The 22,611-nt window shown below is 49.4% G+C and overlaps 1 protein-coding gene across 2 annotated transcripts in view; it reads left to right on the forward strand.

Annotated features, from left to right (window-relative positions):
- The first annotated feature begins 9,568 nt into the window (after window positions 1-9,568).
- The window catches only part of LOC142726232 (uncharacterized), a 63,613-nt gene continuing 50,570 nt past the window's right edge, over window positions 9,569-22,611 (forward strand). The window contains exons 1-2 of one of the 2 annotated variants that reach the window (XM_075849001.1): window positions 9,569-9,727; window positions 16,534-16,678. The gene's annotated coding sequence lies outside the window, so the exon portion shown is untranslated. Of the gene's footprint in view, window positions 9,728-16,443; window positions 16,679-22,611 lie in introns of those variants that run through there. The other variant, XM_075849000.1, reaches the window with a different exon arrangement.

Consider the following 22,611-nt stretch of genomic DNA (forward strand, 5'->3'; position numbering starts at 1 on the left):
TGCGCGGTGTGGGGGGTTTATATTTCCGGTGATTGCGCGGTGTGAGGGGGTTTATATTTCCGGTGATTGCGCGGTGTGGGGGGTTTATATTTCCGGTGATTGCGCGGTGTGAGGGGTTTATATTTCCTGTGAGTGCGCGGTGTGAGGGGTTTATATTTCCGGTGATTGCGCGGTGTGAGGGGTTTTATATTTCCGGTGATTGCGCGGTGTGGGGGGTTTATATTTCCGGTGATTGCGCGGTGTGAGGGGTTTATATTTCCGGTGATTGCGCGGTGTGGGGGGTTTATATTTCCGGTGATTGCGCGGTGTGAAGGGTTTTATATTTCCGGTGATTGCGCGGTGTGAGGGGTTTTATATTTCCGGTGATTGCGCGGTGTGAGGGGTTTATATTTCCGGTGATTGCGCGGTGTGGGGGGTTTATATTTCCGGTGATTGCGCGGTGTGAGGGGTTTTATATTTCCGGTGATTGCGCGGTGTGAGGGGTTTTATATTTCCGGTGATTGCGCGGTGTGAGGGGTTTTATATTTCCGGTGATTGCGAGGTGTGAGGGGGTTTATATTTCCAGTGATTGCGCGGTGTGAGGGGGGGTTTATATTTCCGGTGATTGCGCAGTGTGGGGGTTTATATTTCCAGTGATTGCGCGGTGTGAGGGGGTTTATATTTCCGGTGATTGCGCAGTGTGGGGGTTTATATTTCCGGTGATTGCGCAGTGTGGGGGTTTATATTTCCGGTGATTGCGCGGTGTGGGGGGTTTATATTTCCGGTGATTGCGCGGTGTGGGGGGGTTATATTTCCGGTGATTGCGCGGTGTGGGGGGGTTATATTTCCGGTGATTGCGCGGTGTGGGGGGGTTTATATTTCCAGTGATTGCGCGGTGTGAGGGGTTTATATTTCCGGTGATTGCGCGGTGTGAGTGGTTTATATTTCCGGTGATTGCGCGGTGTGAGTGGTTTATATTTCCGGTGATTGCGCGGTGTGAGTGGTTTATATTTCCGGTGATTGCGCGGTGTGAGTGGTTTATATTTCCGGTGATTGCGCGGTGTGAGGGGTTTATATTTCCAGTGATTGCGCGGTGTGAGGGGGTTTATATTTTCGGTGATTGCGCAGTGTGGGGGTTTATATTTCCGGTGATTGCGCAGTGTGGGGGTTTATATTTCCGGTGATTGCGCGGTGTGGGGGGTTTATATTTCCGGTGATTGCGCGGTGTGGGGGGGTTATATTTCCGGTGATTGCGCGGTGTGGGGGGGTTATATTTCCGGTGATTGCGCGGTGTGGGGGGGTTTATATTTCCAGTGATTGCGCGGTGTGAGTGGTTTATATTTCCGGTGATTGCGCGGTGTGAGTGGTTTATATTTCCGGTGATTGCGCGGTGTGAGGGGTTTATACTTCCGGTGATTGCGCGGTGTGAGGGGTTTTATATTTCCGGTGATTGTGCGGTGTGAGGGGGTTAATATTTCCGGTGATTGCGAGGTGTGGGGGGTTTTATATTTCCGGTGATTGCCCGGTGTGAGGGGTTTTATATTTCCAGTGATTGCGCGGTGTGAGGGGTTTTATATTTCCGCTGATTGCGAGGTGTGGGGGGTTTTATATTTCCGGTGATTGCGCGGTGTGAGGGGTTTTATATTTCCGCTGATTGCGAGGTGTGGGGGGTTTTATATTTCCGGAGATTGCGCGGTGTGGGGGTTTTTATATTTCCGGTTATTGTGCTGTGTGAGGGGTTTATATTTCCGGTGATTGCGCGGTGTGAGGGGTTTATATTTACGGTGATTGCGCGGTGTGAGGGGGTTTATATTTCCGGTGATTGCGCGGTGTGAGGGGTTTTATATTTCCGGTGATTGCACGGTGTGGGGGTTTTATATTTCCGGTGATTGCGCGGTGTGAGGGGTTTGATATTTCCGGTGATTGCGCGGTGTGAGGGGTTTTATATTTCCGGTGATTGCGCGGTGTGAGAGGTTTTATATTTCCGGTGATTGCGCGTTGTGGGGGGTTTTATATTTCCGGTGATTGCGCGGTGTGTGGGGTTTTATATTTCCGGTGATTGCGCGGTGTGAGGGGTTTATATTTCCGGTGATTGCGCGGTGTGAGGGGGTTTTATATTCCCGGTGATTGCGCGGTGTGGGGGGGGTTTATATTTCCGGTGATTGCGCGGTGTGAGGGGTTTATATTTCCGGTGATTGCGCGGTGTGAGGGGTTTATATTTCCGGTGATTGCGCGGTGTGGGGGGGTTTTAAATTTCCGGTGATTGCGCGGTGTGGGGGGGGGTTAATATTTCCGGTGATTGCGCGGTGTGAGGGGTTTATATTTAAGGTGATTGCGCGGTGTGAGGGGTTTATATTTCCGGTGATTGCGCAGTGTGAGGGGTTTATATTTCCGGTGATTGCGCGGTGTGGGGGGGGGGGTTTATATTTCCGGTGGTTGCGCGGTGTGAGGGGTTTTATATTTCCGGTGATTGCGCGGTGTGAGGGGTTTATATTTCCGGTGATTGCGCGGTGTGGGGGGTTTTATATTTCCGGTGATTGCGCGGTGTGAGGGGTTTATATTTCCGGTGATTGCGCGGTGTGGGGGGTTTGTATTTCCGGTGAATGCGCGGTGAGGGGTTTATATTTCCGGTGATTGCGCGGTGTGGGGGGTTTGTATTTCCGGTGATTGCGTGGTGTGGGGGGGGTTTATATTTCCGGTGATTGCGCGGTGTGGGGGGGGTTTATATTTCCGGTGATTGCGCGGTGTGAGGGGTTTATATTTCCGGTGATTGCGCGGTGTGAGGGGTTTATATTTCCGGTGATTGCGCGGTGTGGGGGGGTTTTAAATTTCCGGTGATTGCGCGGTGTGGGGGGGGGTTAATATTTCCGGTGATTGCGCGGTGTGAGGGGTTTATATTTAAGGTGATTGCGCGGTGTGAGGGGTTTATATTTCCGGTGATTGCGCAGTGTGAGGGGTTTATATTTCCGGTGATTGCGCGGTGTGGGGGGTTTATATTTCCGGTGGTTGCGCGGTGTGAGGGGTTTTATATTTCCGGTGATTGCGCGGTGTGAGGGGTTTATATTTCCGGTGATTGCGCGGTGTGGGGGGTTTTATATTTCCGGTGATTGCGCGGTGTGAGGGGTTTATATTTCCGGTGATTGCGCAGTGTGGGGGGTTTGTATTTCCGGTGAATGCGCGGTGAGGGGTTTATATTTCCGGTGATTGCGCGGTGTGAGGGGTTTATATTTCCTGTGATTACGCGGTGTGGGGGGGGTTTATATTTCCAGTGATTGCGCGGTGTGGGGGATTTTATATTTCCGGTGATTGCGCGGTGTGAGGGGTTTATATTTCCGGTGATTGCGCGGTGTGAGGGGTTTATATTCCCGGTGATTGCGCGGTGTGAGGGGTTTATATTTCCGGTGATTGCGCGGTGTGAGGGGTTTATATTTCCTGTGATTACGCGGTGTGGGGGGGGGTTTATATTTCCAGTGATTGCGCGGTGTGGGGGATTTTATATTTCCGGTGATTGCGCGGTGTGAGGGGGTTTATATTTCCGGTAATTGCGCGGTGTGAGGGGTTTATATTTCCGGTGATTGCGCGGTGTGAGGGGGTTTTATATTTCCGGTGATTGCGCGGTGTGGGGGGTTTATATTTCCGGTGATTGCGCGGTGTGAGGGGGTTTATATTTCCGGTGATTGCGCGGTGTGGGGGGTTTATATTTCCGGTGATTGCGCGGTGTGAGGGGTTTATATTTCCTGTGAGTGCGCGGTGTGAGGGGTTTATATTTCCGGTGATTGCGCGGTGTGAGGGGTTTTATATTTCCGGTGATTGCGCGGTGTGGGGGGTTTATATTTCCGGTGATTGCGCGGTGTGAGGGGTTTATATTTCCGGTGATTGCGCGGTGTGGGGGGTTTATATTTCCGGTGATTGCGCGGTGTGAAGGGTTTTATATTTCCGGTGATTGCGCGGTGTGAGGGGTTTTATATTTCCGGTGATTGCGCGGTGTGAGGGGTTTATATTTCCGGTGATTGCGCGGTGTGGGGGGTTTATATTTCCGGTGATTGCGCGGTGTGAGGGGTTTTATATTTCCGGTGATTGCGCGGTGTGAGGGGTTTTATATTTCCGGTGATTGCGCGGTGTGAGGGGTTTTATATTTCCGGTGATTGCGAGGTGTGAGGGGGTTTATATTTCCAGTGATTGCGCGGTGTGAGGGGGGGTTTATATTTCCGGTGATTGCGCAGTGTGGGGGTTTATATTTCCAGTGATTGCGCGGTGTGAGGGGGTTTATATTTCCGGTGATTGCGCAGTGTGGGGGTTTATATTTCCGGTGATTGCGCGGTGTGGGGGGTTTATATTTCCGGTGATTGCGCGGTGTGGGGGGGTTATATTTCCGGTGATTGCGCGGTGTGGGGGGGTTATATTTCCGGTGATTGCGCGGTGTGGGGGGGTTTATATTTCCAGTGATTGCGCGGTGTGAGGGGTTTATATTTCCGGTGATTGCGCGGTGTGAGTGGTTTATATTTCCGGTGATTGCGCGGTGTGAGTGGTTTATATTTCCGGTGATTGCGCGGTGTGAGTGGTTTATATTTCCGGTGATTGCGCGGTGTGAGTGGTTTATATTTCCGGTGATTGCGCGGTGTGAGGGGTTTATATTTCCAGTGATTGCGCGGTGTGAGGGGGTTTATATTTCCGGTGATTGCGCCGTGTGGGGGTTTATATTTCCGGTGATTGCGCAGTGTGGGGGTTTATATTTCCGGTGATTGCGCAGTGTGGGGGTTTGTATTTCCGGTGAATGCGCGGTGAGGGGTTTATATTTCCGGTGATTGCGCGGTGTGGGGGGTTTGTATTTCCGGTGATTGCGTGGTGTGGGGGGGGTTTATATTTCCGGTGATTGCGCGGTGTGGGGGGTTTGTATTTCCGGTGATTGCGTGGTGTGGGGGGGTTTATATTTCCGGTGATTGCGCGGTGTGAGGGGTTTATATTTCCGGTGATTGCGCGGTGTGGGGGGGGGGGTTTATATTTCCGGTGATTGCGCGGTGTGGGGGGTTTATATTTCCGGTGATTGCACGGTGTGAGGTGTTTTATATTTCCGGTGATTGCGCGGTGTGAGGGGTTTTATATTTCCGGTGATTACGCGGTGTGGGGGAGGTTTATATTTCCGGTGATTGCGCGGTGTGGGGGGGTTTATATTTCCGGTGATTGCGCAGTGTGAGGGGTTTATATTTCCGGTGATTGCGCGGTGTGAGGGGTTTATATTTCCGGTGATTGCGCGGTGTGAGGGGTTTATATTTCCGGTGATTACGCGGTGTGGGGGAGGTTTATATTTCCGGTGATTGCGCGGTGTGGGGGGGTTTATATTTCCGGTGATTGCGCAGTGTGAGGGGTTTATATTTCTGATGATTGCGCGGTGTGAGGGGTTTATATTTCCGGTGATTGCGCGGTGTGGGGGGTTATATTTCCGGTGATTGCGCGGTGTGAGGGGTTTATATTTCCGGTGATTGCGCGGTGTGAGGGGGTTTATATTTCCGGAGATTGCGTGGTGTGGGGGGTTTTATATTTCCGGTGATTGCGCGGTGTGAGGGGTTTTATATTTCCGGTGATTGCGCGGTGTGAGGGGTTTATATTTCCTGTGATTGCGCGGTGTGAGGAGTTTATATTTCCGGTGATTGCGTGGTGTGATGGGTTTATATTTCCGGTGATTGCGCGGTGTGAGGGGTTTTATATTTCCGGTGATTGCGCGGTGTGAGGGGTTTATATTTCCGGTGATTGTGCGGTGTGAGGGGTTTTATATTTCCGGTGATTGCGCGGTGTGGGGGGTTTATATTTCCGGTGATTGCGCGGTGTGAGGGGGTTTATATTTCCGGTGATTGCGCGGTGTGAGGGGTTTTATATTTCCGGTGATTGCGCGGTGTGGGGGGTTTTATATTTCCGGTGATTGCGCGGTGTGGGGGGGGTTTATATTTCCGGTGATTGCACGGTGTGAGGGGTTTTATATTTCCGGTGATTGCGCGGTGTGAGGGGTTTATATTTCCGGTGATTGCGCGGTGTGAGGGGTTTATATTTCCGGTGATTGCGCGGTGTGAGGGGTTTATATTCCCGGTGATTGCGCGGTGTGAGGGGTTTATATTTCCGGTGATTGCGCGGTGTGAGGGGTTTATATTTCCTGTGATTACGCGGTGTGGGGGGGGGTTTATATTTCCAGTGATTGCGCGGTGTGGGGGATTTTATATTTCCGGTGATTGCGCGGTGTGAGGGGTTTATATTTCCGGTAATTGCGCGGTGTGAGGGGTTTATATTTCCGGTGATTGCGCGGTGTGAGGGGGTTTTATATTTCCGGTGATTGCGCGGTGTGGGGGGTTTATATTTCCGGTGATTGCGCGGTGTGAGGGGGTTTATATTTCCGGTGATTGCGCGGTGTGGGGGGTTTATATTTCCGGTGATTGCGCGGTGTGAGGGGTTTATATTTCCTGTGAGTGCGCGGTGTGAGGGGTTTATATTTCCGGTGATTGCGCGGTGTGAGGGGTTTTATATTTCCGGTGATTGCGCGGTGTGGGGGGTTTATATTTCCGGTGATTGCGCGGTGTGAGGGGTTTATATTTCCGGTGATTGCGCGGTGTGGGGGGTTTATATTTCCGGTGATTGCGCGGTGTGAGGGGTTTATATTTCCAGTGATTGCGCGGTGTGGGGGGGTTTATATTTCCGGTGATTGCGCGGTGTGAGGGGGTTTATATTTCCGGTGATTGCGCGGTGTGGGGGGGTTTATATTTCCGGTGATTGCGCGGTGTGAGGGGTTTTATATTTCCGGTGATTGCGCGGTGTGAGGGGGTTTATATTTCCGGTGATTGCGCGGTGTGGGGGGTTTATATTTCCGGTGATTGCGCGGTGTGAAGGGTTTTATATTTCCGGTGATTGCGCGGTGTGAGGGGTTTTATATTTCCGGTGATTGCGCGGTGTGAGGGGTTTATATTTCCGGTGATTGCGCGGTGTGGGGGGTTTATATTTCCGGTGATTGCGCGGTGTGAGGGGTTTTATATTTCCGGTGATTGCGCGGTGTGAGGGGTTTTATATTTCCGGTGATTGCGCGGTGTGAGGGGTTTTATATTTCCGGTGATTGCGCGGTGTGAGGGGGGGTTTATATTTCCGGTGATTGCGCAGTGTGGGGGTTTTATATTTCCGGTGATTGCGCGGTGTGAGGGGTTTTATATTTCCGGTGATTGCGAGGTGTGAGGGGGTTTATATTTCCAGTGATTGCGCGGTGTGAGGGGGGGTTTATATTTCCGGTGATTGCGCATTGTGGGGGTTTATATTTCCAGTGATTGCGCGGTGTGGGGGGTTTATATTTCCGGTGATTGCGCGGTGTGAGGGGTTTATATTTCCGGTGATTGCGTGGTGTGAGGGGTTTTATATTTCCGGTGATTGCGCGGTGTGAGGGGTTTTATATTTCCGGTGATTGCGCGGTGTGAGGTGTTTTATATTTCCGGTGATTGCGCGGTGTGAGGGGTTTTATATTGCCGGTGATTGCGTGGTGTGAGTGGTTTATATTTCCGGTGATTGCGCGGTGTGAGGGGTTTATATTTCCGGTGATTGTGCGGTGTGGGGGGTTTTATATTTCCGGTGATTGCGCGGTGTGAGGGGTTTATATTTCCGTGATTGCGCGGTGTGAGGGGGTTTATATTTCCGGTGATTGCGCGGTGTGGGGGGGTTTATATTTCCGGTGATTGCGTGGTGTGAGGGGTTTATATTCCCGGTGATTGCGCGGTGTGAGGGGTTTATATTTCCGGTGATTGCGCGGTGTGAGGGGGTTTATATTTCCGGTGATTGCGCGGTGTGGGGGTTTATATTTCCGGTGATTGCGCAGTGTGGGGGTTTATATTTCCGGTGATTGCGCGGTGTGGGGGGGTTATATTTCCGGTGATTGCGCGGTGTGGGGGGGTTATATTTCCGGTGATTGCGCGGTGTGGGGGGGGGTTATATTTCCGGTGATTGCGCGGTGTGAGGGGTTTATATTTCCGGTGATTGCGCGGTGTGGGGGTTTTATATTTCCGGTGATTGCGCGGTGTGAGGGGTTTATATTTCCGGTGATTGCGCGGTGTGAGGGGTTTATATTTCCAGTGATTGCGCGGTGTGAGGGGTTTATATTTCCGGTGATTGCGCGGTGTGAGGGATTTATATTTCCGGTGATTGCGCGGTGTGAGGGGGTTTATATTTCCGGTGATTGCGCGGTGTGAGGGGTTTATATTTCCGGTGATTGCGCGGTGTGGGGGGGGGTTATATTTCCGGTGATTGCGCGGTGTGAGGGGTTTATATTTCCGGTGATTGCGCGGTGTGAGGGGTTTATATTTCCGGTGATTGCGCGGTGTGAGGGGTTTATATTTCCGGTGATTGCGCGGTGTGAGTGGTTTATATTTCCGGTGATTGCGCGGTGTGAGGGGGGGTTTATATTTCCGGTGATTGCGCGGTGTGAGTGGTTTATATTTCCGGTGATTGCGCGGTGTGAGGGGGGGTTTATATTTCCGGTGATTGCGCGGTGTGAGGTGTTTTATATTTCCGGTGATTGCGTGGTGTGGGGGGGTTTATATTTCCGGTGATTGCGCGGTGTGGGGGGGTTTATATTTCCGCTGATTGCGCGGTGTGAGGGGTTTATATTTCCGGTGATTGCGCGGTGGGAGGGGGGTTTATATAACGGGTCGGCATCACGCAGTTTCTTCGGAGGACGGAGGAAGCCGCGATCTATAACTGATCAAATTCCGCGGTCGCTATTAATCACGAGGGGTTAAGCGGCCAGGATTGCGCGGTCTCTGATCTTGGCGGTTGCAGGCGGCTGTCAGTAGTCGTGTACGGTGCAGGCTCCGCTCCTTCTAGTGTGACGGCGCACGTACAGCATAATACTATAGATCTGATGTCACCAAGGGGTTAAACCCTCCTGTATTTTATATTTACAGCGCTAATAATAAATAATAATAATTACCAACACTGTGCCAGACAAAAACGCACCAAAACCGCACAGAAATGACCTCATGTAAACTTACTACTGCATCATGGGAAATCTCCTGACTGATAACAGAGAGAACACTAAACAACAGCGGTGACCGGAAATCACGTACACCCGACCAGCGCTGCTCTCTACATCATACACGGCAACAGCTGAAGGACCAGTAATGACGTCACCACCATGTGACCGGGACAAGAGAGGCGGAGCTTATAACTGGAGAGGAGGCATAGCCCCACCCCTCATGTGACGTAATCATGAACGCTTCTCACCATAGCACAGGAGACCGGAACACTCACAGAACTCCGCCCCACATGTCACGTGATCAGCTTCACAGGTCTTTCCTCCACCACTTTTCTCAAATGATAAGCTCCACCCGTCCCAGTCACGTGGTGGTGATGTCATCACAGGTCCTTTTACCACAACACATTATATTTTGCACTGTTATGACCGATATATGATGCTCAGGACCCCTCATGTCACTTGATCATCACACAGGTCCTTCATACATCGCTCACACTTCTAAACCCCCCCCCCCCTGATGCCGCGGTCACGTGACCTTGATATCCCAGGTCCTTCCACCTCCGCCTCTCTTCACTAATAAGCTCCGCCTTTTCCTGTCACTTGGTGGTGACGTCATCACAGGTCCTTCCGCTGTTACGTGATGAGGTAAAGAGCAGCGCTGGTCGGGTGTTCTCTCTGTTGTCAATCATTGAGTGACCCCGCCCACTGGACTCCTTGCCGGGATTTAACCCCTCTAGTGCCGGCCTCTTTGGGGTAAGTGGTTATTTCTGGTCTTTGTAGTGGTCGGATGGTTTGTGGGACGAGTCGTGTTTTGTAATGACATAATATTCGGGACTTACAACTTATTCACTGACTTTTATACATTTCTTGTTAATGTCGTTCACCGTGCGGTTTAAGGGAATGTTCACACGTAGCGAATACGACCCACAACACGCAAGGAAATCACCCGAATATTCACCCCAAATGGTGGACGTATAATCCTCCCGAATATCTACTACAGAAATACAGCAAGGCCGATCCTCACCTCTCCCAGCGTTACCATAGCAACACGTCCCTGCTCTTCCGGCTGTGTCCAGGTGACCCCTATAATGACATGTGACCTCTCCGGCCTGTGATTGGCTGCAGGGGTCACATGACGCCTTCTTTTTTATATATGTGTAACCTGCAGCGTTGCTGTGAACACGCGGTGGAGCCGCAGAGGATTCTGGGAACAATGGCGGTTGTTGCGGAACTTGACTTTCCATTTCACTTAATGGGGAAATTCTGCAACAAATGCGCCGCGAATCCGCGGTATAAATGCGATATCCTGCGTGTCTATAATCCGCACCGCAGGTTAACCCCTTAATCACCAGGACGGGTTTAGTTGTTCCCTCAGATCTATTTCTTGTTTATTTTTCTGCCGGTCCCGCGGTGCGAGGATTAGATTCTGCCGGACGATACCAAATTTCTATGGTTTTTTTCATGATGTGCGATATTTACATAGAAATAACTTTTTGTTAGAAAACAATGTTATTTAGTGTCGCCATATTCTCATAGTTGCCAACAGTCCTGAATTTGCCGGGACTGTCCCAAATTTACAGAGACAGTCCCGGCAAATAACTGTCCCGGCCATTTTCAATTGTATTTGCATCCTCAGGACGCAGGTACTACTGAATACTGTGGCGGAGCAGGAAACTCTCCGCTCCCTGCTCTGCCAGTCACTCCTCCGGGAGCGGAATACCCGGCCAGAGCGTCGGCAACCCTCTGACTGGGGATTCTACACTTAGCCTGGGCTCAGTCACTTACACATTAACGTTACTGAAGTGTTTAGACAGTGAATAGACATTCCTTCCAGCCAGGACGCCATGTCTATTCACAATCCCGACACTTCGGTAACGTTTCTGTGGTACTTACAGCAGAGCAAAGTGTAATCTCGCGAGATCTCGCTGTAAATGACCGGTTACAGGGAGATTACGCTTTGCTCTGCTGTAAACGTTACCGAAGTGTCGGGATTGTGAATAGACATCGCGTCCTGGCTGGAAGGAATGTCTATTCACTGTCTAAACACTTCAGTAACGTTAATGTGTCAGTATAAGACAGCAGATCGTGAACAACGCAGTGTCACTATGCACTGACTGAATGAATGGAGAGGAGTGCATGATGCTGATTGGTCAGTGATTGGTCAGCGTCATACACTCCTCTGTACAACGCCCACTTGGTCTAAAGTAAAAACACGCCCACTTGGGCATTAAGAAACTCATTAGCATAAATGTAAAATCGCTCCTAACGTGGTAAATATAGATCGTTTTTCTAAATATAAAGCATTACTGTCACCGACATTACAGCGCCGATCTCCTGATGTAGGAAATGGGGCACTTCTGCCAATTAACCCTAAGCCCAGAAAATGGCAAAAAGGCATCTAACAAGCGGACACCGTGACCAAAAGACTCATGAGGGCTGCGCAGGAAAAGGACCTTCTCGTCAGCGTACAGGCCCACCACAGCAGACCCTCCCTCCCACTGCACACCAGTTACCATAGGGGTGGATCTCAATCTAATAGCTATAGCTTCAATGGCAATAGCAAATAAAAGCGGTGAGAGGGGACATCCCTGCCGCGTACCCCGTGCCAGAGGAGAAGAATCAGAGGGGATGCCATTGACCACCACAATAGCCATAAGGGATTTATAGAGAAGTTGGATCCATGAGATAAATGTAGGAGCAAAGCTGTGAAGGCCGGCCAGAAGGAAGGAGCACTCAACAGAGTCGAACGCCTTCATAGTATCTAATGAAGCGACAGCCCAAGGCAAATGACGCATTCTACCCATCTGCATAAGTGTCTGTACACGTGTAATGTTTATAGATGTAGATTTACCGCGCATGAATTCAGTTTGGTCAGGGTGAATCATTGTTAGAACAACTTGATTCAGTCGCTTTGCCAGGATCTTAGGTAGGATTTTATAGTCCACGTTAACTAGGGAAATTGGTCTATAAGAACCACAATCAACAGGGTCTTTATCCGGCTTCAGTAGCACAATGATAGAAGCATCATCAAATGTAGAGGGAAGTGAGTGGCTGAGTAAAGCCTGGTTAAGAGTATCTAACAACATGGGGCCCATATGTTCCCGATACCTCCTATAACCTTCAATAGGGAGCCCATCAGGACCTGGGGATTTATGGAGAGACATTTCCCGAATAGCCTCTTGAAGTTCCGCCATCATCATAGGGGAGTCAAGCAATGTAACCTGCGATGAAGAGAGAGTAGGAAAAGTCAGATCCCTCAGATAAACTACAACGTCTGCGATGGTATGATTAGAGGTGGAACTATATAAAATGGTATAGTCCTTTCTAAATCTGGTAGCAATGGCATCCCCCTCTGTTAATAGACCACCCTCATTATCCTGAATTGGAGGAGTTATTGTGTCTAATTAAGTGGGCCAATAACTGACTGGATTGATTCTCCATCTCAAAATAATATTGACGTGTAATAAAACAATTTGCGCTTAGTCTTAAGGTGAAGCACATGTTTATATAAACGAGTGAAATGTAACCAACTAGCCTTGTGTGCGTCCGTGGGATCCGAAATATACAGCAACTCTGCGGAGGCCACACATTCCCCCGCCTCCCTCTCAGAGTGAGCCGTGGACTTTATAATACAAGAAATTGTAGATCGCAAACAACCACGCAAGTACGCCTTAAAGGTATCCCACTTCAGGGTATGAGAAATAGGTGCATCATGTACTTGTAAACATTGTATAATTTGGTCTGGGATGCGATCAGAGGGTCCAATAAGTGTCAACCAGAGAGGATGCAACTTCCAAGTAGGTAACAATCGCTGTCCAGGAAATTCCGACCTGACCAGTATCGCACTGTGGTCCGAAATCCCCCTGGAAGAGAGTGATCTGGAGGACACATAAAGAGATAAGGCAGGAGAACCAAAATCATAATCAATCCTGGAGGGAACCTGTCTCCCAGGAGAATGACAAGTGTATTCCAGAACCTGTGGGTGACAATGTCTTCATAGATCAATCCTGGAGAGAGCCTGTCTCCCAGGAGAATGACAAGTGTATTCCAGAACCTGTGGGTGACAATGTCTTCATATATCAATCCTGGAGAGAGCCTGTCTCCCAGGAGAATGACAAGTGTATTCCAGAACCTGTGGGTGACAATGTCTTCATAGATCAATCCTGGAGAGAGTCTGTCTCCCAGGAGAATGACAAGTGTATTCCAGAAACTGTGGGTGACAATGTCTTCATAGATCAATCCTGGAGAGAGCCTGTCTCCCAGGAGAATGACAAGTGTATTCCAGAACCTGTGGGTGACAATGTCTTCATAGATCAATCCTGGAGAGAGTCTGTCTCCCAGGAGAATGACAAGTGTATTCCAGAACCTGTGGGTGACAATGTCTTCATAGATCAATCCTGGAGAGAGCCTGTCTCCCGGGAGAATGACAAGTGTATTCCAGAACCTGTGGGTGACAATGTCTTCATAGATCAATCCTGGAGAGAGCCTGTCTCCCGGGAGAATGACAAGTGTATTCCAGAACCTGTGGGTGACAATGTCTTCATAGATCAATCCTGGAGAGAGCCTGTCTCCCGGGAGAATGACAAGTGTATTCCAGAACCTGTGGGTGACAATGTCTTCATAGATCAATCCTGGAGAGAGCCTGTCTCCCAGGAGAATGACAAGTGTATTCCAGAACCTGTGGGTGACAATGTCTTCATAGATCAATCCTGGAGAGAGCCTGTCTCCCAGGAGAATGACAAGTGTATTCCAGAACCTGTGGGTGACAATGTCTTCATAGATCAATCCTGGAGAGAGCCTGTCTCCCGGGAGAATGACAAGTGTATTCCAGAACCTGTGGGTGACAATGTCTTCATAGATCAATCCTGGAGAGAGCCTGTCTCCCAGGAGAATGACAAGTGTATTCCAGAACCTGTGGGTGACAATGTCTTCATAGATCAATCCTGGAGAGAACCTGTCTCCCAGGAGAATGACAAGTGTATTCCAGAACCTGTGGGTGACAATGTCTTCATAGATCAATCCTGGAGAGAGCCTGTCTCCCAGGAGAATGACAAGTGTATTCCAGAACCTGTGGGTGACAATGTCTTCATAGATCAATCCTGGAGAGAGCCTGTCTCCCAGGAGAATGACAAGTGTATTCCAGAACCTGTGGGTGACAATGTCTTCATAGATCAATCCTGGAGAGAGCCTGTCTCCCAGGAGAATGACAAGTGTATTCCAGAACCTGTGGGTGACAATGTCTTCATAGATCAATCCTGGAGAGAGCCTGTCTCCCAGGAGAATGACAAGTGTATTCCAGAACCTGTGGGTGACAATGTCTTCATAGATCAATCCTGGAGAGAGCCTGTCTCCCAGGAGAATGACAAGTGTATTCCAGAACCTGTGGGTGACAATGTCTTCATAGACCAATCCTGGAGAGAGCCTGTCTCCCAGGAGAATGACAAGTGTATTCCAGAACCTGTGGGTGACAATGTCTTCATAGATCAATCCTGGAGAGAGCCTGTCTCCCAGGAGAATGACAAGTGTATTCCAGAACCTGTGGGTGACAATGTCTTCATAGATCAATCCTGGAGAGAGCCTGTCTCCCAGGAGAATGACAAGTGTATTCCAGAACCTGTGGGTGACAATGTCTTCATAGATCAATCCTGGAGAGAGCCTGTCTCCCAGGAGAATGACAAGTGTATTCCAGAACCTGTGGGTGACAATGTCTTCATAGATCAATCCTGGAGAGAGCCTGTCTCCCAGGAGAATGACAAGTGTATTCCAGAACCTGTGGGTGACAATGTCTTCATAGATCAATCCTGGAGAGAGCCTGTCTCCCAGGAGAATGACAAGTGTATTCCAGAACCTGTGGGTGACAATGTCTTCATAGATCAATCCTGGAGAGAGCCTGTCTCCCAGGAGAATGACAAGTGTATTCCAGAACCTGTGGGTGACAATGTCTTCATAGATCAATCCTGGAGAGGGCCTGTCTCCCAGGAGAATGACAAGTGTATTCCAGAACCTGTGGGTGACAATGTCTTCATAGATCAATCCTGGAGAGAGTCTGTCTCCCAGGAGAATGACAAGTGTATTCCAGAACCTGTGGGTGACAATGTCTTCATAGACCAATCCTGGAGAGAGCCTGTCTCCCAGGAGAATGACAAGTGTATTCCAGAACCTGTGGGTGACAATGTCTTCATAGATCAATCCTGGAGAGAGCCTGTCTCCCAGGAGAATGACAAGTGTATTCCAGAACCTGTGGGTGACAATGTCTTCATAGATCAATCCTGGAGAGAGCCTGTCTCCCAGGAGAATGACAAGTGTATTCCAGAACCTGTGGGTGACAATGTCTTCATAGATCAATCCTGGAGAGAGCCTGTCTCCCGGGAGAATGACAAGTGTATTCCAGAACCTGTGGGTGACAATGTCTTCATAGATCAATCCTGGAGAGAGCCTGTCTCCCAGGAGAATGACAAGTGTATTCCAGAACCTGTGGGTGACAATGTCTTCATAGATCAATCCTGGAGAGAGCCTGTCTCCCAGGAGAATGACAAGTGTATTCCAGAACCTGTGGGTGACAATGTCTTCATAGATCAATCCTGGAGAGAGCCTGTCTCCCAGGAGAATAACAAGTGTATTCCAGAACCTGTGGGTGACAATGTCTTCATAGATCAATCCTGGAGAGAGCCTGTCTCCCAGGAGAATGACAAGTGTATTCCAGAACCTGTGGGTGACAATGTCTTCATAGATCAATCCTGGAGAGAGCCTGTCTCCCAGGAGAATGACAAGTGTATTCCAAAACCTGTGGGTGACAATGTCTTCATAGATCAATCCTGGAGAGAGTCTGTCTCCCAGGAGAATGACAAGTGTATTCCAGAACCTGTGGGTGACAATGTCTTCATAGATCAATCCTGGAGAGAGCCTGTCTCCCAGGAGAATGACAAGTGTATTCCAGAACCTGTGGGTGACAATGTCTTCATAGATCAATCCTGGAGAGAGCCTATCTCCCGGGAGAATGACAAGTGTATTCCAGAACCTGTGGGTGACAATGTCTTCATAGATCAATCCTGGAGAGAGCCTGTCTCCCAGGAGAATGACAAGTGTATTCCAGAACCTGTGGGTGACAATGTCTTCATAGATCAATCCTGGAGAGAACCTGTCTCCCGGGAGAATGACAAGTGTATTCCAGAACCTGTGGGTGACAATGTCTTCATAGATCAATCCTGGAGAGAGCCTGTCTCCCAGGAGAATGACAAGTGTATTCCAGAACCTGTGGGTGACAATGTCTTCATAGATCAATCCTGGAGAGAGCCTGTCTCCCAGGAGAATGACAAGTGTATTCCAGAACCTGTGGGTGACAATGTCTTCATAGATCAATCCAGCCCAAACCTTCTATCAGCTGACACAAAGGAGTAGTGGGTGTTGAATTATGGGCGGGATCTTGTGAGAAACGGTCTATAGCCGGAGACATTACCTAATTTGATGTACAAAAGCAATAGCTGCCTGAAGGACGGAGGTGTTAGCCTGTGGTGGATTATATATACACAGAATAACATATGGCTTCGTGTCTATTTCAGCATAAACAAAAACGAAACCTCCAGCTGGGTCTCTTCGCGTCTGTATTGGATTCCATCGTACAGTGCGATGTATCAGCAGGGAAACCCCTCTAGAATAAAAAGTGTGAAAGGAGTGGCACGCCCATTGTATCCAAGGTTTCTTAAGGTAACTAGATCTTTCACTAATGAGGTGAGTCTCCTGTAAACAGATTAGGTGGGGACGGGATCGCCTAATATGAGGGAACACCGAGGCCCGTCATCAAGGATCAATTGCCAGTCCTGGGCAGTACAGCAGCATACAATGGATGAGCAGAAAAAGGTATGGACAGAGTTATCAGAGTCAGTGGCATAGACATACACATGAACAACAATCAAACATAACAAAGTAACCGAGGAAAAGAACCCAGAAATGTCCCCACCAAGAACCATAGGTAGGGCAGACATTTGGGGTAGAAAAGGTAGAATGGGGAATACTTGACTACGTCTTGGTCAGGCATCCATCCTGGCATCAGTAAACATATAAGAAAAATGTTCTGGGTCTTTTTGTTTGTTTTTTACCAGTGAATCAGATGAGAACAATATATAGAAAGGAGAGAGATCCCCCTCTGGATCAACTGACCTGAGTAGCCAATGGTAGATATAGCGACATAAGGTACGGTATAACATTATAAAATATACAACATATCACCCAGTAACGTTCATCATGTGAAGAATGTCAGGCTGATCAACGGAGCATTCTCGAAGGGCCCACAGGTGAATGCTGAAGAGTCACTCAAGCCACCGGAGGATGCATCTGGAGCCACTCTCTCGCCGGGCTATGCAAGAAGACCACTTTGTCATCATAGGCAATTCGGAGACGAGCAGGGTATGCCATTGAGTATGGAATGTTTCACTCCTTAAACTTTCTTTTGAGCTCCATAAAGATGGCACGCTGCTTCTGGAGGTCTGCAGAAAAGTCAGGAAATATGGAAATAGTGGAATTGTTGAATTTGAATGGAGCTTTCAACCTGGACTGACGCAAAGACGTGTCTCGATCTCTGTAATTTAGAATCCCAACCAGGAATAGCCGAGGGGCTGCACCTTGAGGCAGCGGCTTAGCCGGAACACGATGTGCCCTCTCAACCACAAAGCAAGTGGAAAAGGCTGACGCCTCTAAGTTACTCTTGAGCCATTGTTCAATAAACGGTTCAGGAGTTTTGCCCTCAGATTTTTCCGGTAAGCCAATTATACGTAAATTATTACGACGCAGTCTATTTTCAAGGTCATCAGTTTTGGATTGACAAGCATCCGCCTTCCGTGTAGTAGCAGCCAGGGTAGTAGCAAGAGGACCAATCCTGTCCTCTACTTGAGAAAGTCGCCCCTCCATCTCTCCCATACAGCCTCTCAGGTTCTGCATGTTGTGATGGAGCAAACTGACATCAAGGTTTATCTCATCAATCTGGCCTGTTAAAGAAGTTTTGCAAGCATCAATGGCCGATAGAAGTTGCAATGAAACCTGACGTAACGTAGGTTTAGTCTCCGTGTCGGAATCCATGCCGCCACTCGGTCGGGCATCGTCCTCTTTATTTTTGAGGTGAGTAGATCTCGTTTTACGTGGAGAGGAATTATCTTCGTCCTGATCAGTACGAGCAAAATCTTTTAGCTTATCCACTGCAGACTGAGGTTTAGATTTACGCATGGTGCACAGTATAGCTGAAATAGGTAGGTCTCACCCCACCAATAGTGTAGCAGGAAAAGTAAGGCAACAGATACAGTCTCCTTTTAACAGAGTATGGCACACTGGTAGGAAGTTATATATGGTAAGTAAGCTCTATAGACAAAGAACCGGGTAGGCAGGCAGTCCCAGAATGTATAGTGAGCAGGTGAGCCAAATCAGTGACATAGATGTATAACAGGCATATATGCAAAATGGCTCCGTTAGGCCGCAACTCACCACCCAGATACTGGTAACAATGGAATCTCAGGGTCTGCCCTGAGAGAAATAAAAACTGTCGTCCCCAACTGAGCCTGAGGTCTGTACCTTCACCGGCTGTCAGGGGAGACAGATAAAGAATGTTTCACCATGCGTGCCTTGCAGACACAGACAGGCCGCCATTAACCACCAGCCGCCACGAGGAACAGAAGCCCATGCAACCAGGACCACGGAGTCTGACAGAGAGGACCAAAAGACACCTGGGAGAAGCAAGAGATGTCAGGCATAAACAGTGTACCTCCGATGCAAGTGGATGCAAGTCCTTCGTTGTCTCCTAGGCTGGGTTAATATCAAGTGGAAGTGCGTCGAGTGCAGGCTGCAGCAGAACACCAGGCCGTCGTGCACTGTTTCCGTCCGCAGGGCCGACGAAGTCACCGAAGAATGTCCCCGGGTAGCCTGCGAGGGGGAGAGGTATGCCCAGAGTTTGTCTGGTCCCAGTAAAAAGATTTACCAGCCAGGATGACAGGATAATCAGCAGGAGAGGTTACGGTCCCCGGGAGCTCAGCTCAGATACGACTATCCATGCTGCTTGCTGGCCACGCCCCAAAAATAATAATAATATTTAATAATATCATATATTATTACCCCTTTAAGGACACAGTATTTTATCCTCTAATTTTGCCCACACAGTGTTTTGCGCCCTAAGTGCCATACACAGTATATTTCCCCCTGTAGTGCCCTTACACAGAATAATGTCCGCTTAGTGGCCTTCACACAGTATAATGCCCCCCTCCCCTGGCTGGCACACACACAGCCCCCCTTGTAGATAGTGCCCCCTGTAGACTGTGCCATACAGCCTCCCTGTAGACTGTGCCATAATACCCCACCCCTCCTTGTAGACAGTGTCATACAGCCCACCACCTCCCCCTTGTAGACAGTGCTGTTCATTCCCCCACCTCCCCCTTGTAGATCGTGGCATACAACCCCCCCCCACCTCCCCCATGTAGACAGCGCCATACAGAGCCGCAACTCCCCCTTGTAGATCATGCCATATAGCCCCCCACCTCCCCCTTGTAGGCAGTGCCATACAGCCCTTCACCTCCCCCTTGTAGACAGTGCCATACAGCCCCCCCACCTCCCCATGTAGACAGTACCATACTCCCGCACCCCCACCTGCTCCTTGTAGACAGTGCCCCAAACACCAAAAAATTGTAATCCTCTAGGCCCCGTTCCCAAGACGAACTGAGCTGCTCCGCGACGGGATCCTTGCGTAGGCCGGCGTGATCCTGTAGCCTAGTGCAGAGTTTCCCAACCTTTTCGGACTCGAGGCACCACTGGAAAAATAAAATTTCCTCAGGGCACCCCTACCAAAAATTGTTTTGAGAAAGACCGAAAACAGCTAAAAACAAGCACTACACTGAGAATATGTTCACACAGCGTTTTTTGTAAAGCAGAAAATATCTTCCTCTAAATTCCTTCAGGAATTTTAAGGCAGATTTTGAATTGACAGCGTTGTTTGACTTTATTTTTTTTTTTTTTTGCGTGATTCTTTAAGCCGTTGAAGCTAACGGAAAAGACGTAGGCAAAAAAAGCTCCAAACGAACGCCACAGGTATTTTCTGCCTCCTATTAACTTTAATTGGAGGTCAGAGGTGAAAACCACTTGAAGACCATCAGCCCCCCACTCACAGTAAAATGACCATTAGCCCCCCACTCACAGTAAAATGACCATCAGCCCGCCACTCTCACTTAAATGACCATCAGCCCACCACTCACAGATTCTCCTGTAGATAGTGCCACACAGCCCCATTGTAGTGCCACAGAGCCCCCTTGTAGATGATAGAACCCCCCCCCCCCTTCCTTTACATAGCGCTACTGTAGCTCCCTGAAAGAGCGGAATCCCCCTGTGGCCGGAGATTCCGCTCCTGGACGGAGCGCTTGATGACCGTCTATTTATGGACAGTGACGTCAAGGGCCTCTACTGAAGTGGAATCCCCGGTCACCGCATCAGCAACGCTGTGGACGGGGATTCCGCTTCAGGAGTTGTCACTGTCCATATATGGACAGAGACATCAAGCGCTCAATCCAGGAGCGGAATCCCCAGCCACACAGTGGCGCTAGCAGATAGCAGAGCTGGGAGATACCTTCCTGCTTTGCTATAGTATTCAATAGTACCTGTGTACTAATGACGCAGACACTATTGAATGTGGCTTTGCTACAGCTGTAGCAGCTGCTAGCAGTGCCGCCGGCCATGGGGGGCCCATCCCGACTGGCAGCATGGGCGTCCCCATGCCCGATGTAGCCGCTATTGCTGCTACGGGCGGAAAGGCGGATGCTGAGTCGCCGGGCCCGGGCGCTTCTGAAACGAGCAGGGGAAAGGTAGCCAGCGCAGCGCCCCCTTCCACCTGCTGGAGTGATGCACCCAGTGCAATGGCACACCATTCTGGCCGTCCCTTTGTGGCACTATGTACAAGGGGGGTTTGTGGCGTTCTCTTCAAGGGGATGTTTGTGGCACTATCTACAAGGGGGGTTTGTGGCGTTCTCTACAAGGGGGGTTTGTGGCATTATCTACAAGGGGATGTGTGTGGCATTATCCACAAGGTGACGTGTGTGGCTCTCTCTACAAGGGGGCTGTGTGTGGCGCAATCTACTGGAGGGCTGTATGTGGCGCAATCTACTGGAGGGCTGTGTGCGGCGCAATCTACAGGAGGGCTGTGTGCGGCGCAATCTACAGGGGGGCTGTGTGCGGCGCAATCTACAGGAGGGCTGTGTGTGGCGCAATCTACAAGGGGGTATGGTGCTTTCTACAAGGGGGCTGTGTGTGGCTCTCTCTACAAGGGGGCTGTTTGTGGCGCGATCTACAGGGGGCTGTGTGTGGCGCTATCTGCAGGGGGCAGTGTGGAGTGCCATCTACAAGGGGCACTGAGTGTGGCGCTATCTACACGGGGGCTGTGTGTGGCGCTATCTACAGGGGGGCTGTGTGTGGCCCTATCTACAAGTAGGCTGTGTGTGTCCCTATCAAGGGGGGCTGTGTGTCCCTATCTACTGGGGGGCTGTATGTGGCCCTATCTACAGGGGGCAGTGTGGAGCACCATCTAAAAGGAGCACACCATCTACAGTGTGACACTATCTGCGCTGGTATTTACGCTGCCAGTAGTGGTCAGCACATATCACCTCGCCCTAGTGATAAAGTGAGACATCACCTGCCTTTAAAAACCAGATAACCAGAGAGATACCGGCCACCATAGTGGTTGTCAGCCAAACTAGTGCAGACGGTTTTGTTTGTTTATTTGGATGCAGAAATTCTGGGAAGAAAACCATGCCCCATTAGCCACACCCATGAGATAAACCACGCCCCATAAGACACCCCCCAAAGAAGCCACACCCTAATTGTCCTTGGAAAGAAATGTAAAAAGTTGACAACTATGTATAATCAGAACCAGAACCTTTTTTTTATTTTTCTGTGGATGTAGCGGAGTGAGGGCTTATTTTTTGTGGGACGAGCTGCAGTTTTTGATCATTTTATAATATTTTTTATTTATATTTTTAGAGCTGCTAGTCTTTTTTTATTTTACTGTTTTTTCTAAAAAAATGTATTCCTGTTCTGGGGGACTTGAACTAGTGATGATTAGATCTCCGGTACAAATCACTGTAATACTAATGTATCGCAATATATCGTGATTAATATTAAGGGGTTTATAGGAGCAGAAAGATGGCGGACCTTCATTGCCCCCCATGCTGCCATGACAACCATCCATCGTGTCACGTGGGGACGATGAGCTGTCAGCGAGGACCCCCGTCTTTCTTACAGCTTAGTTTCTGCAGTCGCTGTTGACCACAGAATCTAAGTATATAAATGGCCTTAATCACAGTTCTCTCAGGTTTCCAGCCTTTGCAGGTTTCCAGCCCAGGGTGTCAGGTGTTCCCTATGTCGGTAAATGTCCTGTTCAGGAAGGGGTTAAATGAGTAAAATACAAGTTTATACTGAATCTTATCCCACAAAACAATGTATCACTCTGCTCCGCTCCACCTGCGCTATAACATGATGATAAGAGATCACACTGCATGTTTCCTTTATATATAATGTCACCTCAGCTGCTGCAGAACCTCACAGTTCATATCAAAACACTGACTGCATAGTGTGCACCACGTCTTGTGCGATGTCAGCAATGTCTCCCCAGTATCCGC

The sequence above is a fragment of the Rhinoderma darwinii genome, unplaced genomic scaffold (genome assembly GCF_050947455.1).
Source record: "Rhinoderma darwinii isolate aRhiDar2 unplaced genomic scaffold, aRhiDar2.hap1 Scaffold_612, whole genome shotgun sequence".
Classification (NCBI taxonomy): domain Eukaryota; kingdom Metazoa; phylum Chordata; class Amphibia; order Anura; family Rhinodermatidae; genus Rhinoderma; species Rhinoderma darwinii.